Source organism: Gobius niger (assembly GCF_951799975.1).
Source record: "Gobius niger genome assembly, chromosome: 7".
NCBI lineage: Eukaryota > Metazoa > Chordata > Actinopteri > Gobiiformes > Gobiidae > Gobius > Gobius niger.
In genome coordinates this window covers 18,190,406-18,209,008 of record NC_136858.1, presented here as the reverse complement: position 1 = coordinate 18,209,008, position 18,603 = coordinate 18,190,406, and the positions used below count along the sequence as shown (strand labels likewise).

At 42.5% G+C, this 18,603-nt stretch overlaps 1 protein-coding gene across 2 annotated transcripts in view; it reads left to right on the top strand.

The window, feature by feature from the left end:
- The window catches only part of grid1a (glutamate receptor, ionotropic, delta 1a), a 319,171-nt gene that overhangs the window by 156,847 nt on the left and 143,721 nt on the right, over positions 1-18,603 (top strand). The window lies entirely within an intron of this gene.

The following is an 18,603-nucleotide window of genomic DNA, read 5'->3' as shown; positions in this document are numbered from 1 at the left end:
GACTCGTAGACCTGCTGAGCTGCGGGCACTGGAGACGACTCGTAGACCGGCTGAGCTGCGGGCACTGGAGACGACTCGTAGACCTGCTGAGCTGCGGGCACTGGAGACGACTGGTGGGCACGCCGAGCTGCAGGCACTGGAGACGACTCGTAGACCGGCTGAGCTGCGGGCACTGGAGACGACTCGTAGACCGGCTGAGCTGCGGGCACTGGAGACGACTCGTAGACCTGCTGAGCTGCGGGCACTGGAGACGACTCGTAGACCGGCTGAGCTGCGGGCACTGGAGACGACTCGTAGACCTGCTGAGCTGCGGGCACTGGAGACGACTGGTGGGCACGCCGAGCTGCAGGCACTGGAGACGACTCGTAGACCGGCTGAGCTGCGGGCACTGGAGACGACTCGTAGACCGGCTGAGCTGCGGGCACTGGAAACGACTGGTCGGCACACCGAATTGCGGGCACTGGAGACGACTCGTAGACCGGCTGAGCTGCGGGCACTGGAGTCAGCTGGTAAACCGGCTGATTAACAGGAGCTGGAGACAGCTGATAAACCGGCTGATTAACGGGAGCTGGAGACAGCTGGTACACAGGCTGGGCAGAGGGAGCTGGAGCTGGCAGGTACGTAGACTGAGCTGCTGGAGATGGCAGGTAAGTTGGCTGTACAGGTGAAAAGGAGGCGTACTGCTGCTGGTAGTGTTGCTGGTATTGCTGAGAAACACTGGGCGCAGTTGACTGGAGACCTGCCAGCAGTTGTACTGGGGCTTGGGGTTGAAAGCCTGGTGCCATGACAACTGTTGTCGATGGCTGCACTGAAAGGGCTGGCCAAACTGGTGAGCTCTGGCAGTGGACTAGGACAGGTGCAGTTGTGCTATTAAATTGAATAGGTGCTGGGGTAGAGGTCAGGTGACTCACTTGGTAGGTTGGTCCTAGGACAGGTTGCCTAGGCTGTTGGATGCCAAATGGAGATGGTTGCAAGGCATACATGGGCTGGTGGCCATTATATACCTGGGGTGCTGCTGGACTTGGTGCCAAAGTCACTAACTGATACGTGGGCTGAGCTGAAGTGGATGGCTGAGACTGTGGCTGGTAGGTCTGCAGCTGGCAAGCAGGAGATGCAGGTCCCCCCCACACTTCTGGGAATCTTGACTGAGTTCCATAGTGTGATGACCACTGACTCACATTATTGACTGCTGGAGGGGATTGACAGGGATAGAGCCCGAGCGTTAGGCTTTGCTGGTTCTCTGGAGTAACAGACTCGGTCTGTACAATGAGGGACTGCAGCTGCTTTACACTGGCTCCGAGGCTGTCATCCTGAGGTGCAGTATAGGATGTGAGAGACTGTGGGAGGCTGACTCGGTAGTCCTGAAGGTGCTGTAGAAGCTGACGCGGTCGTGTTGCTAATCCACTGTCAGTTACTTCTTGCCTTGATGCATCCATGTTGAGATGGGTGAAGATCCGGCTTGGTAGGACCAATATTCGGGAATTGCATCCGGCACGACGGACCAATATAGGGATTGTAGGACTGTATAATGATTTTGGAAGTCTTCATCCACTCAACATATCAAAATCGGACACAACGGGCAGTTTCAAAGATTTACTGGTGTTCGATTTGTTACAAAGGTCTGATGAGGTTACAAACATCTGGTATCTGAAAGTACATGGGGACAACTATTACTACGAGTAACTTAGCTACACATATAACTCCACACCTAAATCACATTTCTTAAGTAATTACATGAAACTATACTAACTTACAGTTAACTGTCAAATAAATCATTACCCACCTCACACACAGACGCAGACATTTGTGGCTGCCCAACTGAAGCTAACTGACAGCTCAACTGTATATATGGTGCTCCGTTACTTAGCAACCCTAGACTCCTCCCACCAGTCAACTGTATTAGAGAATTTACAACACTAACCACTAATCCTTAACCCTTCATGGGGTCAACTGTTAGATCTCTATGCAGTTAGTGAACGAGAGCTTCAGAGCTATTTTGCAAAATCCGACCGTCCTTACCGAAGGGGAAGGGGAAGTGACATCACCAACAGCTGTTTTTCTTCTTCTTTAAAGTTATTGGTGGAGTGCAGGCCAAGCAAAAGTGCATGTCGCCCCCTACTGTATAGTGAACAACAACAACAACATAGTGTCCAAACAAAGACATTTAAAAAAAATAAATCCATATGAGCCATACATTTCCCTTTATTTCAACAGCTGTTTCATAAAGCTACAGTTGCAAATTAGCCATGTGGCTTAGGTTTCTACTAAATGTAAACAAAAGCATTTATTCCGTTTACTGAGGCGGCTCTTCAACACACTGAAATGTGACTGGGCTGTGGTGACGACAATATGTATTTTGTCACTTTTATAAAGTTTGGCTTGTGCAGAATCTTTTTTTTTTTTAATTATTGTTTTTATTATTAAATGTGCTCCTGTCAATCAACAGTGGTTGCGCATGAATCACTCGAGGGTGGGGCCGAGGGGGGTGGGGGGATTGGCGCAGTGACTTATGGGATGGCACCTAGCTCCTATCACCTATTAGTTAGCACCAGAGGTCCCTATGCTAAAGTGGCTATAATAGTTAGCATTGAGGCTCTTTTTCCTAACTACTTCCCAACTGACAGACCAATTCGGAAGCATCTCGTCATGGCGGACACTGGCGCACATCCGGTTTGGCGTAAGACCTCTTACCAATCTGTTCATTTCGGAAGGAGGCTTTGCCTTTTTAGCATTAATCCTTTCCCCTTCCCTTTGTTGTGTAACTAATTTATGACCTGCTGTTTTGAACAGCAAAGTCTAGGATTTATTTATGCTTTTCAACATATTGCATTCGTTGTTGTTGTACACAATATTGCATCAGGGTTTATTTTTATCAGAGCACCATGTTAAATCACCGTCTGTCCCACGATTATAAACCACAGTGATGCATGCATTATTACCTTCAGCACATCTATTATTAAACCAAGACTTATTATATGTCATACAGCATTATGAAATATACAACAATCAATTTCAGCAGCTGCAGCATGATCATAAATATGTTTTATGTTAGATAGTGTGCTCGGCATGGATCATGCATGCATCATACTGAACTAATGTCATGGTACTGAAAACTATGATTATCATAAAGACATAATGGACTTTTCTTCTCATTATGTTCAAATAGCACACAGCGTTGCATATGTCCTTAGGGGTTTCATTGTATTTACTATGAAGCAACCTTTCAATTTGATTTCCCGGAAACCAAAAAGAAAAGGATCCACGCGTAATATACAATCACATAAAGCATTCTCATGATTCGCTCAAAGATGATGTGAAAATGATATAGAAAGCATTCCATCTGTAAAAGAAGAGCTTGCTTTCATTATCGATAATAACATAGAGTGTAGTATTCGGCTCCAATGGTTATCGAAAGTCTCCTTTTTAGTGTGTCTTATTCAAATCCAGCTATGAGAGATTACGCTTAAAAGGACTATACAGAGTTTAAAAATGTTAAAATTAAGTATTTTCCTCCCCCTACATGTTCCCGCCATGTCCTAAGGTGTAGAATGAGCCCAGACCTGTTCACCACAACTGCCTCTAAAATCCTGCACTGTCACTCAAAAAGGTGTTAATTTGGGTCCGCAGTGCCGTCATGCTCGAGCTTAATATGGAAGCTGCAGTTACACGTATGACCTGAGGTGGCAGTAGTGAGTATAAAATGGCTATCTTGCATCTAGCCTCTTTAAGCATAATATAGCATTACAGCATATGGGACTGCTATGGCTGAACACATGAATACTTGTGGCGTAAGTACACAATCTTGGGGAAAGCCACAATAAAACGAGGGGCACTTGCAAACCAGACCCAGAGCAGAACCCACAGCCTTTTTATTGAGATTCTAGTTGCCACATCGCTTTCATTTTGGAAATCGCGAACCACACTACTGCACACGCCAGGGTAATCAACCCCCAATGTGCTAGTTAAATGTAGGATCGGTTGTATTAATAATGTACTTGTGTTTATTTAGGCCAAACTGCTCCAGCTCCTCTAGTTTTTTGTTTTTGTTTACAAATCCACTGCAACTTTCAACGCATTTTAACATTCTACGCACATTCATTTATTAATTTCCTCTCCTTTATCAGCCCCTCCTGTCACGGTGTAATTGGTGCACATTAATATGTGAATGTTTTCTAATCATCTCCAAACATATGACTGAGTTTAAATTTGGTATTACTCATCTACTTCTTTTAATATAACACTAATTAAATGCTACATTCTCTGATGTAGTTCATTAAATGTTTTCTTCTTTTTTTTTGGCACTGTACCCCATTATGGAACGATGACTGAAAAGAAACTTTCGGGGGGGGCAGAGATTGATGCACTACGAATGGTCGTCTTCGTTTTCCCTGCCAGTGAACTACTCAAGAGCCCATTAGCTTTTTTCTTTCTTTCTTTTTCTTTCTTTCCTTCTTTCTTTCTTCCCTCCTTCGGGCCTGCCAGCGTAGACCTGAAGCATTTGTTTTGACCTGGCAAATTAAAATGTCTGCTCTTATCAATGCCCCCGAGGCCCGGAGAACAGAGAGAGAGAGAGAGGCAGCGATGGCCAGAGACTTTGACTTAAGGAAGGGGAGAGAGAGACATTGAGATTCGTTGCTGTCAGATCAGCGCACTATCTGCCGCCGCAACACCGGGAGATGCAGCGCACTGAAGTCTGACAGCGGGGCGGCCAGGCGTGTCCGCAGGCTTATACCTGGGCCGTGTGTGCGAGGATCACGTGAGGCGAGAAGCAAAAATGAAAAGAACCCCTTCTCCATGCAAAAACCCAATCATGTCAGTATTATCTGTGACTCTGAAAGCTAATTTCCTTTGGAACGGCCTCTTCAGCGGCAAATTGCACCACTTATGGATAGATAGATTGTTTGCTTTGTAGTGCTCTTGCATTTCAACATTTTTCACACTGGTAGTTTTTCCTTTGGTTCGTTTCAGCTGGTGCGAGAAATAGCACATTTTTAACAAAGTATCGAAAAATCACGCTGTATTGCCCATACCTTTCAGCTTTGTGTCTTTTCTGTTTTGCTTAATGCTTTCAGAATCCTTAACTGCATTTGGTGCATTGTCTCTTGTCAACATTTGAATTGCACTTCTTCAATAGCTGCTACATAAAGGAAATATGTTTTAGTGCCTATGGCCATATAGAACCTAACTTGATTCATCTCGTTTGTCATAGTCTTTGGCTGCGTGTGACTGAGTGAACGGTGATGGTCGTGATGGGTCCAAAACCTTACCGAAACCTATAAGCCCACAGTTGCACTCACCCTAATAGCAACAACTACAAAAAAATGTCTGAAATGAATAGGCCTTAGTTTATTACCATCCACAGCCACAAATCCTCAACAGGTAAAATCAATGTTACGCTTTCATATGTGCGAGACCTAGCTTACCCGATTGGGCTGTCTTGCTGTTTTCCTTGCCCTCACCCGCACTTGTGTTCCAGGGGAAAGTTTGCGATGTCCCTCCGCGGCTCGGTGTGTGTGCTGGCGTGCACGCCCGGCGCACGAGCGCAGCAGCAGGGTTCTTAATGAGGATGTATGGCAGTGAGTGCAGGCTGCCATCCGGCGTCTCCTCTGCACAAATGCACATTATTTCTCCCACTTTTCCTTTGTCCTCATTTAATGACCTCCCTTGCCTTTCAGCTACTTGCCATTTTTTCCCTTTTTCACAACCACCTGTGCACACCTTATTTTATCTTGCAAAAGTTGTTAATTAGGGTTTATATAATTGCAGTGTAAGTTACTTTTGACCACACAGGGTAATTATAAGCGAGTGGTTTAATGACTTTCTCAATGTAGGATATGCTTTCCTCCCTGTGAATTGACAGAAACAACTTCATAAAATATTTCTTATCTTTAATTTGACCATTTTGTCCCATTTTATGCCTTTTTCCTCACCTCTCCTTCACTCGAAGCATCTTCAGCGTCCCCCTAACATTGCATCTCATTGTCAGTATCTTTATCAGCATTTTCTGCCGGCCCGTCTTCATAGACTTCACCTCCTAACTAGCTCCCCCCTGGTGCGGCATTATCAGCCCACCTCTCAACGCCCCTCCGCCTCACTTCTCTTTTCTTTATACGTCTCACCGGATCGATTGAGCAAAATGCAAGGCTCGGCTATTACCCTACAGGGACGCGCTTTTGACAGATCCAGTTTCGAGCATAGCGTGAGCCAGCAGACACAATAAGCTTGGATGGAGGTAGATAGTCAGTGACAGCTAACAAATAGGCCTAGGGGACCGGCAGGGATAAGACGGCCAAGTTTTACGCGCATTTAACAGCTGATGCGCCCAGTGATAATGACGGAATCAGGAAGTGGTAGTGAATGAAAGAGATATGAGGCACAGTTATAATGGCCAGAGCATCCCGGTGACGTGCAATCTGATGGGAGTACCCACATAGGCCGGGAGCGGTTTGTCTTTGTAATAAGAAATGTGCTGCATTGAGTCAGGAGAAATGGTATAACTGTCATTGTGTGAGATATTTCACTGTAAAAACATAAATATGTGGTTTTGTAGGAAGAATCAAGCGATCAACACGAGTGTCAAACAGGGAAACCATCATCTTCAATATCAGAAGATTTTAAAAAAACAACTAATCATTACCATAACTAGAAGTCATCACTATCATTTTTTTCCCAGCAATACAATGCCAAGGAAAAAAATAAAATAAAATAGCTTGGGAAAGTGCAGAAATATCTAGGAAGGCTGTCTGCTGAATGGGCTCATTTTGACAAAGCACAATCTTTTTATAGTGTGTCCGTCTCTGGGGCAAACCTCGTCAGCTAAAAATATCTGCCTGATCTTTATACGGCCCAGCCCAGAAGGAGACGGATTTGCTGCAATCGGGTCTCTCGTGTAAGCCAGTTAACGGCAAGTTTTTACACTGTAATGTCAATGTTGGCATTGTTCTGACAAATACACGTAAGACGTATAATAAACTTTCCTCTGGCAATTTCTGCAATACCGTGCAAAGTTGGATGGTTTGTTTAAAAATATGAGGAGCGATAATAGACTGAAACTGTTGTATTGAAAACTCCAAGCTCTCCATTTGAGTCCAATCTTTATGCATGTGCCACAACAAGACAAAATGGCTGATTGCTGTTAAGGTTGGTTCATTCAACTTTAATTCCCAGTGCATATGCTGTAATGGTGTTGGATGATGAGTCTCCTGTTGACTGCTAGCGCTCATTTGGAAGGTTAGTCATGACTGAGGTTGCCAGTGCCAGGTACACACTGAGCGGTTAGCATGGTGGTGGACTATAGCGCCCAGTATGAGTCAAATGTAAACATGCATTTGTCTGTCTCCTGAATTAATGTCATTCCTATCCCGGCAAATCAATGGTTTTTCATGTCGTCGCAGAATCAAGTTCAAAGCGCCTTTCAAATGCACCAAAAAAAGAATTTGGATTTTCCCTCTGGAGCTCCGCTTTAGTCTGTCGAGAGTTTGTTCTTCCACTGAAATACATTTATAGAGAAAATCATTCTGCCTCTTGAGACTGGATATACCGCGGGGGATTTTTCACTGCCAAATATGGTTTCAAGTTTGAGAGAAAAAAAAAAAAAAAAAACTGAGGGGGTTTCCGTGTCACAATCTCCTTGAGATCTGCAGGCGTTGCGTCGTTGACCGCGAGTGCAGGCCTCCCCAATTAGCAACAAAGGGCTCATACAGAGGCAGACAGTGCTGGGGGCAAGAGTAGAAGTGAATAAACGGGAGAGGCGAGAGCGCTGGCATTAGCTGCTTTTGAAACGGCTGGAAGAAGACGATTCATTGTGGGGTTTATTCAAATGATGATGTACATCTTGTTAACAGACTAATACCCCCATGTCCCAGTCAACGGGGAGGGGCTATGGTTCTATCTTTGTGAAAATGTCTCTCATCAACCGTGGGCCTTCAAGGGTCACATTGGGTTGTCTCAAAATCACAAACTGATATATTCATCTGCCATAGTGATCACCAAATGTCTGTGAAATGGACAGTCAAATCATCAATGCATCATAGTTTAATTATCTACTTTGTGCTGTTGCTAAACAAAGCATGTCAGGTGATCTTTGTAGTTTCATTAAAATTAATTAAAACCATAAAACAAAATATATGAGCCTGGCATTCAATCATAGTCAAACACTTCAAGCCATACATATCATCTATTATTGATCCAAGGATGTGTACATACAGCATACTAACAGCACTTGGCCGTATCTCCTTGACATTTATACCTAACATGTAGGTGTATCTGCTTCTAATTTTGTGCCGGAGGAAGTGGCATGAAAAATAATCTTGTAAGCCGCGGACTCCCACAAGAGCGGTGGAAGTGTGCAGATCTTGAGCCGCTTAGTTCAGCGCGCTCTCCCCCTGCTCTCAGTCTGACCTCAGGGCTAAACAACCGCTAAGCCATCAGGGAAATAGTCTGTTTGCTTGTTGCACTCATTTACAATACACAGAGAAAGCTTTGGCGAAAGGAAGGAGAGGCGCTGGGGGAATGAAAAGTGAATAAGTGGGCAAAAGTTAGGGGCTGGTGTGGAAATTGTGATTAGCATGCAGAACAATAATGAATACAGGTTGATGGTTTTAATCTCAATTTGTCCCTTGTCATTGATCAAATTTACACTTAAAGTCAGGGTACATGATTTATTTAATGTTGGCATTTGAATGTGTGTAGTGGGTTTTTATTGATAACTAGTTCAAATCGGTACAAGGCCTTTCAATGTCTGTCCCTTTCGCTTTGCCGTTCTGAAGTTCTTTCATGTGAACAACTAAGATGTGCGACATGGCTTGTGCAAGTGAGAAACGTGTTTTTGTGCAGCTAAGACCACATAAAAGCTAAAAAAAAAAGTTGGATCAGAAGCCACAAATTTTACTGTCAGTGGTGCTGGCGTATGAATAGTTGTGTGAGCGATACATTTGGTGTTGAGCAAGAACAATGTTGGTGCAAAAATCCATGCTTGGGGTCCGTGCTTTTTTTTTGCGGTTATTGATACACATTCCTGTTTTTACATTCGTCCTTAAGGCCACACCGAATGAATACAATGAGATACATTTATTTACACCTATGGCTGTAAAGCAAATTAACAGAATAACATGTGTTTGCTGGGAGTGGTCTCCAGGTCGTCTCCATGGAGATGTTGACGAAAGGCCAAATATCAGATTTAAGTAGAATAGGTCATCCAAATCCATTCTTTGATTACCCACTGCAAACATGTAATTTCCATTGTCTAGCTGTTCATTAGGTGCCTATAAAAAGGCGATACATTATTAAAAGATCCATAGCAACAAGGAAGAAATTCAAACTGTTTTCAAGCTTAAGCAGATGTCCTATTGGAAGTAGCTTGCTGTGTGGGAGGCTTGATTGAGAATATAGCTGAAAGTTTTGTTCTGAATCGTATATAAATAACCACGTTTGCAGAAGAGGCTCGGAGAGGTATTTGCGGTACCTTTTGCAGAGATTGCCCGGACACGCTTTTTGAGGCAGTGGCTGGAGTAGGCGGAGTTCTTCAAGAGGGCCTTCTCTGAGTGCTTTCTGCATGCATTAGGGGCTGGCTCCTGCACAGGCAAGGGAAGTGCCGCTGATCTTTTCACAGCAGTTGAATTGTCAGACCAGTCGCAATTCCCCGCTCTCTCTGCCAAGTGCGAAGATGTATAACCGTGACCTTTTACTTCCTGTGCACCACAGATGTTCACGGTAAACAATCGTATATTAATATTAAAGACTTTCCATCCTGTGGAGGAAGCAGAGGTCTGTGGAGGCCTGTTCTGTTAATGTGAGTACTGCTAACTGTAGTCTAATGATTTTTGAGGGTAATTTAGCCTCAATGGTTCACAAGTCTCTGCAGTGATTGTGCCACTCCTAAGCCTGGTTAAATGCACAACTGCGAAACACAAACCCAGAAGGCTTATAATGTTATGTGATAGAATATGGAGTAATTAACTTGTGGATGAAATGTATAATATACAGAAACAATGGTTAAAAATTTTAATTAAAGTGTGCTCATTAGGTATTAATAAGGTATTAATACGCATTAACAATATGCTTGAAAAGTATTACTGATTATTATACTTTTATCTGTCAACATACTAATAGGCCATTAATAATACGCTTCATAGCAAACCCTAAACTTAACCTTAACCTTAACCCAAGCCCTAAAAGGATTACTAATGCTTATTAATACTTAATGAGCACACCTTAATCTGAAGCGATACCAACATACAAGGTCAATGTTTAGAAAAAACAGGTGTTCGTTGTTCTCTATTTGAAGAAATATTCATCCATCCATTCCTTTTTTTTTCTCCGCTTTTCCGGGTCACGGAGGCAGCAGTCTGTACAGAGATGCCCAGACTTCACGATCCACGCAGACTTCCTCCTGCTGTTCTGGGGGGACCCCGAGACGACACCAGGCCAGCACTGAGACATATAGTTCCTCCAGCATGTACTGGGTCTTCCGCTAGGCCTCCTCCCAATTTGAAGTTTGTGGAACAAAAAGTGAAGTTTTGTGAAAGTCTGTGAGAGTCTGGGTAAAGGTTGGCGCTTGTACAAGCCATTTCCCGGCCAGCATTAAATGTGCACGTGTTATACAATATTTTAGGTTAGCAAGTTGGGCTGAGGGGTTGCAACAATACGTGGGAAGCAACCATAGTGTAGATTCGATGCCCCTTGTTTGTGCTCTGCACGCACTTCTCGGTACGTTGAACAGCCAATCACACTGCGTCGCATCCTCTCCCTAGATGTGGCTGTCTCCTCCTTAGCTGTGAATCAGCGCTGAGATTTCCATCATGTTATTGTGCTTTATAGGTGTTATAATTCGGTACTTGCATGTTCTGGGCAAGATAATGCTGGTTCATAGTGCATGCTTGTGCATAATGCAACAATATTCATGTGTTATTCTGGTGGCTAAAATCAGTCATTTGGGGATTTTTATTATGGTGACTTGAGTGTATGTCTTTACTTATCCGGATTAGGCCAACATTGTAAATAAGAATTTGCTTAATGTTTTGCTTCATAAAATCAAGTAAAATGTGAACATGATCAACTATTCATGCTGTCTATGCTCTTTATGGTGTAAACATCTTTATTTGTTGAAGCTTGGTATAGCAAGTCTTCTGACCCCATGCCATTTTGGTAAGCAAAGACAGATGCCAATGTTTCGCTCTCTATCCAGAGAGAATCCTGAGGGCAGTTTTTCCGTGATCTAAAGTGAAAGTCCTGTTATACTGTTTTTAAACCTAGAAGAGTAAATTAACCACTTGATGACGGGGGATTTGCACTGTTCCATACAGTATATTGTTATCAGTATTGTGAGGAGTTAGTTTCAAGCTACAGCTGGCTTCTCCTTGCTGCTTGCACGGACCTGCTGGTGCATAGGCATTGATTAAATCTCTGTTAGACCTTGAAGATGCAATGTTCTACGGCTGGTAGATGCGGCAGCAAAGCAACTGATAACATTTAGCCATGAAAGGAGTTTTACTGGTTTTCTAGGACGGGGTACGTTTGCCGAGCTAATGAGCGGTGATTTATCTGCTACGCTGCATTGTGCGTGGCGAGCCTTTACAACGCCTGTAAACAGTCCTCGCCGCAGTTAGATCAAATCGTAACAGGAGCAACAGAGGAGAGGGGCACGCCGGTGGAGGCGGGTGCAACCAGCCAGGCAGTCAAAGAGAGGGGGGTTGAGAAAGATCACACGTGGAGCCGTTTGCGGAGATGTGAGACAATAACAGCAGGAGTCCTCAAGCAGATGGCATCTGCGGGTCTGCTGGGTCATCCACATCAGTGATCAGCCGAGCACGTCATGGAAGACAGTGATTCAGCAAGAAGCCACCTGTGCTTGGCGCCAGTAAAAGTAACAATGCCCTAAAGTGGAAAAGAAAATAGAACATCAATGTAATGACTTGGAGCAAAAGGAGGGTAAATTCATTAATGCCAAAGCCAAGCGCACAGACTGTATTGTATAAGGCGCCGAACTGAGTGGTGCACAAAATACTTCAGAGGTCTAACACGTTTATAGCCCTATGAATAGTTAATTAGTGAATTATAATGCGCCACAATAAGGCTTGCTGTGGAAGTAGTCGGGGAGCGTAATTGAACATGGGGGTATTTTAAAGCCTGTTAATATTGCATTACCCGTGACTTTTATGTTTTCAAATATGACCAATGAATACCGGATGTAAGACTCTTATATATGAGACTATGCAGGCGCCGTGGATTTATTTAGTTGACCTTTTTTCACTTTTTAAAAAGGCGCTTCATTATTCAAAGTTTGCAAACAGTAGATGAGTCAAAGCACAGAAATGTTGGATTAGCTCCAAATTGCATTCTCACGGCAATGCATTTTTGACAAAGTATTAACCTCATGACTAACACTGTTCACAGAAACTGAACAGTCCCACAAATTAGCGCTTGACGTAATATGATTTGCAGATAATATTGTTGGGGAAATTAATGAGTCAATTTTGTTTAAAAAAAGGACTTTATATCTAAATGTAGGCGATCAAACAGGCTACGACTGTGTAACATAAGGAAGTCTATTACCTCTGTACAATTACTTACATGTGCGAATCCAGCCTCTTAAGGATGTATGACCTGGTCAAATAAAAACACGAGTAAGAGGCTTATCCTAGACTAAAGTAAGTACCCACTCAGACGTAACACATTTGAGTTGTGACCCCAACTTGTCCGACCATCCAACATAAAAGAAGAAATCCCACTCCTTCTACTTTCTGTCATTTCTGCTGGCTCACAAATCCTTCTGGTGAGGGCCAGAGTAAAAAGCCCTGGGTGGCTGAGTGTGGAGTGGTATTAGCAGTAATTGCAGTAGGTGGCGGGGTGAGAGGTATGTGGAAGAATGGCAGGTGTGTGATTTTAATCAAAGCAGAAACCCTGTGGCTGAGAAGATGAGTAGCAGCCTTGCAGGGCCGGGTATTAGCTCACCCCGCGCTGACACTTGAAATTGATGTTATCAACATGGTAATAGACCTACTTTTGCCAGCTCCCTTCATGCATTATGGGTTATGACAGCTTACTTAGGGACTACATAAACTAAATCATATTTCAGCAAGATTCTCTGTCCGCTTGTATTTAGCTCAGTGTGTACAAGCAGATGGGCCGGCCTGAGTCTTTACCACCACCCGGGGTAAACTGGCATGTTGTGTGTGGCTTTGCACCCCTGGGACATGAACACTACATTGAGGCTAATCCAGTCTTCAATGACCTTGGAGATTATATAGAAATGTGTGGCGTGTTATTCAGAATGGATGGCACAGTCTGGAGAGCATATTAGGACTGAACGGTCAATGTCCAGCCCTTTCATTGAGGTGATGATTTGATTTTGCTCCTCTTATAGGAGATAATGCATTTCATTATGACTCATTTGGGGTCAGAAATTATTCTGACAGGACATATGTTACAATTTAGACAGCTGTGGCTTTGACAGGAAAAAAAAGAAAACTGTGTTCCTTTTTCTGTTTGGGATTGTGATAATTGATGTCAGAAAAAGTATTTTTAAAAAAAAACATTATAGTGAATACGGCTAAAGGTCTGTTGGAAGTGGAGCGATGACATCACTTAACAAACATTCAACTTATTCCGCCCCGCCCACTTTTGCCTCTTTTCGCTTTGTCTCAACACTTCCGTTATCCTGACACTTCCGGTAGAGTGTGAAGTCCGTTCAATAAGCCGAGAACGAGGGAAAATGTTCGCCACTAAAATCAGATCTTTAGTAGATTGATTAGTGTAAAATGTCCAATGTTCACTCGCACCAACAACTCAACACTGCACCGTTTCTCTGTGCGGCCGATCGGCTCATCGGCTTTGTATTCATGTAGTCACTGATTTGCAAACTTCCAGAATAAAAGCTTTCACGATAAATTATTCTGATGCCATACGTTTGTTAAGCGTGACGTCACGACTTCTGCTTCCGAGTCCTAGCAGACTGGCAAATATGCAAGAAAAAAGTTACTGAACCTACTTATTTCTCAGACTCATTCGCTAAACATGCCGTACCTACTGCTAAAAAACAACATTTACTAAAGTCGCTGTTTGATCCGTAAATAAACTTTTTTTTTTTTTAATCCGTAAATAAACTACAAGCTTCCGTATATCGAATAGCTCGTCATCATCTTGCCGTCCCTCCTCGTTCTGTGATTGGTTCCCAAATCCATGTGAAAATTTCGGCCATGGTCCCCAGGCTGCTGTGCAGTTTAAAATGATTCGAGCACACACAGCAGTCTGGCGTTTGCCAGGTTAAGTAGGTACAGCATTTTTGGCTAATGGGCCTGTTGAATAAGTATGTTCAGTAACTCTGTTGAGTTTCAGAAATATTGTATCTTGTTAGATGTAGTTAGCATAGTGACCTGGCAGTTAACCAAGTTGTTCTACTGCTGTTTTGTTTACTTTTTTAGGTATAATTTAATCTTTTGAGATGGTCACAACACATTTAAATGATTAGCTCAGCTATGCGCTAGTCAATGATAAAAGACCGTTGTTATTTGATGACATCAAAATCCCCACTTTCCCACATAAAACCACATGAACACAAACCAACTGGGGACAATGACGTCACATCTCAGGAAAAGGAGCACCCCAGTCCACATGAACGCACCACAATATACCAACATGTGACAAAGTCACAGGTAACAAAATGCAAAGGTAGTGGGCCTACGAGCTCACTAAGCCACCTCTGACTGAATATATCATCTGGACCGGAACATACATTCAGCCTTTGCAGTGAGTCAGTGTTGGAGGCCACAGCTCGGCTTCATTTCATGCATGGGGGGCCTTCTTCTCCGCACTTTGTTGTTTCTTCATCTTCCAAAAGAGGAAATGAATAAACTCCTGAGAGCAGAACAAAGAGGAGCAGAGAAACGATTAGGAAATTGGACGACGGAGAAAATCTGATTAGTTGCAATTGCTTTAGCTTGTAAGGAACTTCTGAGACTGGGGTATTCTCACATTTATTCATCTTATTGTTATTTGATGTTGACATACAGGTCAGGTTGTGTTGGTGAAGAGAGAGAAACACAGTAGATAAAGACTTCCCAATGGACAAAAAGGGATAGGATCAAATTCCTTTTGTTGCCTTTATGTATCCAGATAGCAGGATTGTACAGGGGGAATTCAAGTGATGCAAGTGATTATTAATATCTGATTTAGCGTTCAGAACTGGGAGCTTTGCTTTTGGGATCTGTTCATTTCAAAGAGCCGTTCAAAAGAATGGCTGTTTTATACATACATTTTTTATAATGGCACAACAATAACAATGGGACTGACATATAGGCTTTAAAAAACGTGTTTGTGAATAAAATTTTGCGGCGCTACTAATAAAAGAGTCTGCAAAGGTTTGACAAATCATATTTAGTGGATTTATCTTTCACGTTGGTGTAAGAAAGTTTTCACTACTGTTGCTGCTCCATTGTCAGGGGAGTTCTGGGTCTCTTTTCATAATTGCGATCTGGTTCGAACCATTCACCTCAAAGAGCCGGTCATGAACGTCACATTACTATTCAGAACTGGGGTTTGTTTGGAAGGAAAATTGTGCATGCACAATAACACAGGTCATCTCTTTCATTCCAAATACAGCACCACATGGCTGAAAAACCTCACCCCTTTAAAACTGCATTGGCCACACAAAGCTGGCTGCATCACCATGGCATTTATTCACAGACGGACATTGTGAACTTTCATTCGCCGTTTCCCCGTCCTTTCTTTCCCAGAGAAGGAGTGCGCTGCCTTAATGGACTTGATAATGGGGATGTGTCCTGTGACAGCCATTACTGCCTTGGTTTAATGTACGCTCTCAAGGTAGCATGTTGACATTTTCCGTTTGGCACATCCGGCGTGTTGGCTTGTCATGCGTTCTGCTCATGTGTGCCTAGCCTTCCAAGGATAATGAGCTAATTTGTTGTTCAACAGGACAGTAGTGGTGTTAAGTGGGAAGGATGAAGGATTTAACCCATCAAGAGAAAACTTATCAGAAAGTTCAGGGTGTTTGATGATCCTTTTCACTTTTATTCCACTGTGCACTTATCTGGATTGTTCAGTAAATAAACAAGAAGCCTCCGTGGCAGACAACAGTGTATGAGAATAAAAAACACCCTTTCTCCACCTAAAGATTACGCCCCAGGAGTGCCGCAAGGCTCCATCTTCGGACCTTTGCTCTTTAGCAAGGTCTTTTGTTAATGGAAAAAATAAAAAAGTGATGTAGCAACAAAATTAACTGACAAAAAAAATGCAAAAAGTATCTGACTGGCTGTGTCAAAACTGTCATTCACTGACATTAAATACTGACGAAACAGTCGCAATGTACTTTACAAATAGAGGTAAACACATACATATTCTTATTGATGGCAAAAAAAATATGTTTATGAATTCACCTACTTGTAACCCTGGACCCAACGTGTCCATCTTTAGATACATACGGGGGTCTCTTACCGCTGAGGCGTCCCATTTGTACCTGAACTCTATGATCTTGAAACCCAGGCGCTATCACCATTGTCAAATACTAACTAAGTATGGAATTCTGCATTTTAATAATCTAATATACTATACGAATGTTTGCTTACTTTTTTTAATTATTCATGGAGTCACTGCACCTCCAAAATGTATAACTTCATGTACTGATAAATTGGCTGAAACTACTCGATCCACTTCTCGGGGAGAATGCAGCATCCCAAAAGGTAAAACTGCCTAAATCTAAATCTGCCTTCTCTGTAACCGTAATGGGTTGACATCTGTGCATTTAACTAAAAAGTGGCTCCTTGAAAATCAAACTTGCACTCATGATCAGCAACGACTTCATGAGGGGGCGGCTGTTCACTGAGGAGGATTGGTGGAAAATGCTATAATGTTTCAAAGTTATTTAAATTAAATGTATGTTAATGATGATGTTAAAATGTATAAATCCATGGTCACGTATTCATCTACTTTTATAATCAGTTTTTGTACTGCAACATCAACCTGACCAGGGACTACAGGTGGAAAAAAATTACATTTTTGCCATAACCTTGTACAATGCATCTTTCCTTTCGGTCAATTTTAAATTGTACACTGTCCCTGTCTAAATAAAAAAAAAAAACATAAGATACCATACCAAGTAATTCATAAAAACAGTAATTTTAAAATATAGAAATTATGAGTTATTTTAGAGCAAATATGCAAACTTTTCTGGCCATGGCATGTAGCATTCAAAGAAAACGTTTAACATTGTTCCAAGAATTGCTTAACGATTGGCCAAAACAAATGTGACTAGTTTGAAATAATGGTGAAGCTGGCTGAGCCCAGTAATCCAGAGAAACGGCCAGACAGAAATGTGCCTGGCTGTTCTCAGGCACAGGTGGCTGCGAGTTTCATCCTGATTGGAGGGCACAAAAGTGTTTAAACTGTATCCAATAAACTGTCCATGTCCCAGAATGCAATGCGTAGTGCAACTGAAATGATTATCTGGTATCAGGTTGGTAAATTTCTTACTTTCTATTAACTGATGATTGTGAATGTTTCTATTAAAACCTTGGTATCGCAAACATGATTCAACAGGAAGTCACCGTTCCAAAACACTATAATAAGGGGTAAGTCATCTCAGAAGTCAACAGTTTACTGCTGAAAAAGCTTTGCTAACTCACCTGCAAAGGATAAAGTCTGAATCATGGAGTGAAGAGGGCAGTCCAGAGCTTGGTCAGCGTTATCAGTGCAACCTCACGTCTGCTGTGCCGACTTTTTTCTGCATATTGATTTTGGAAATACAGTGGGAGGAACGTATGTTAACGCTTTGGAATTTCTCACATTTCTGCCTAAATTCATCATCAAATGTGGTCTGATCTTAATCGAAATCGTAAGAATGAATAAACATCTGCTTAAACTAATACCACCATTTTAACATACACAGGACAGGTAAGAAAAAGTAAGTGAACCAAGGAATCTCACTGAACTGCAGCAGTTTTGTAAAGAGGAATGGTCCAAGATTCATCCTACGCACGTCTAATCTGCAACTACAGGAAAGCAGTTATTGCTGCAGACAAACCTGAGACATTCACAACAGCGTGGAATAAGTAAGTGAACCCTTGTGTTAAATAGCTGGCTGACCCTTCTTTTGCAGCAATAACTGCTTTCCTGTAGTTGATCAGGATGAATCTTAATCTTAACTGCTGCAGTTCAGCGAGATTCTGGGTTCACTTACTTTTTAATCCCTGTCCTGTTAATGTTATGGCCATTATAAATATGAGAACATGTAATTGTTTGGGTGGTATTAGTTTAAGCAGACTCTGTTTAGTCATTCTTACGATTTTGATTAAGATCAGACCATATGACCAATTTAGGCAGATATGTAAGAAATTCCACAGTGTACACATACAATTCCCTCCCTGCAAAATGTTTGAAGTTTGAAATTCACTCTTTATTTTTTCACTTTCAAAGACCCCTGAGTGAAGTTTCCGTGACACGTTAATGCAGTGTTATTTCGGGGCTTTCACAAAAAGGCAAAGTTATGATAAGAGAACTCTGAGGTGACATGAAGGGGACAGCACACGGATAAGGCCGCAGAGGAGAGAGCGTGTTTTTCTCTTTTTTTTTGCAGATGGAGAATATGACAAG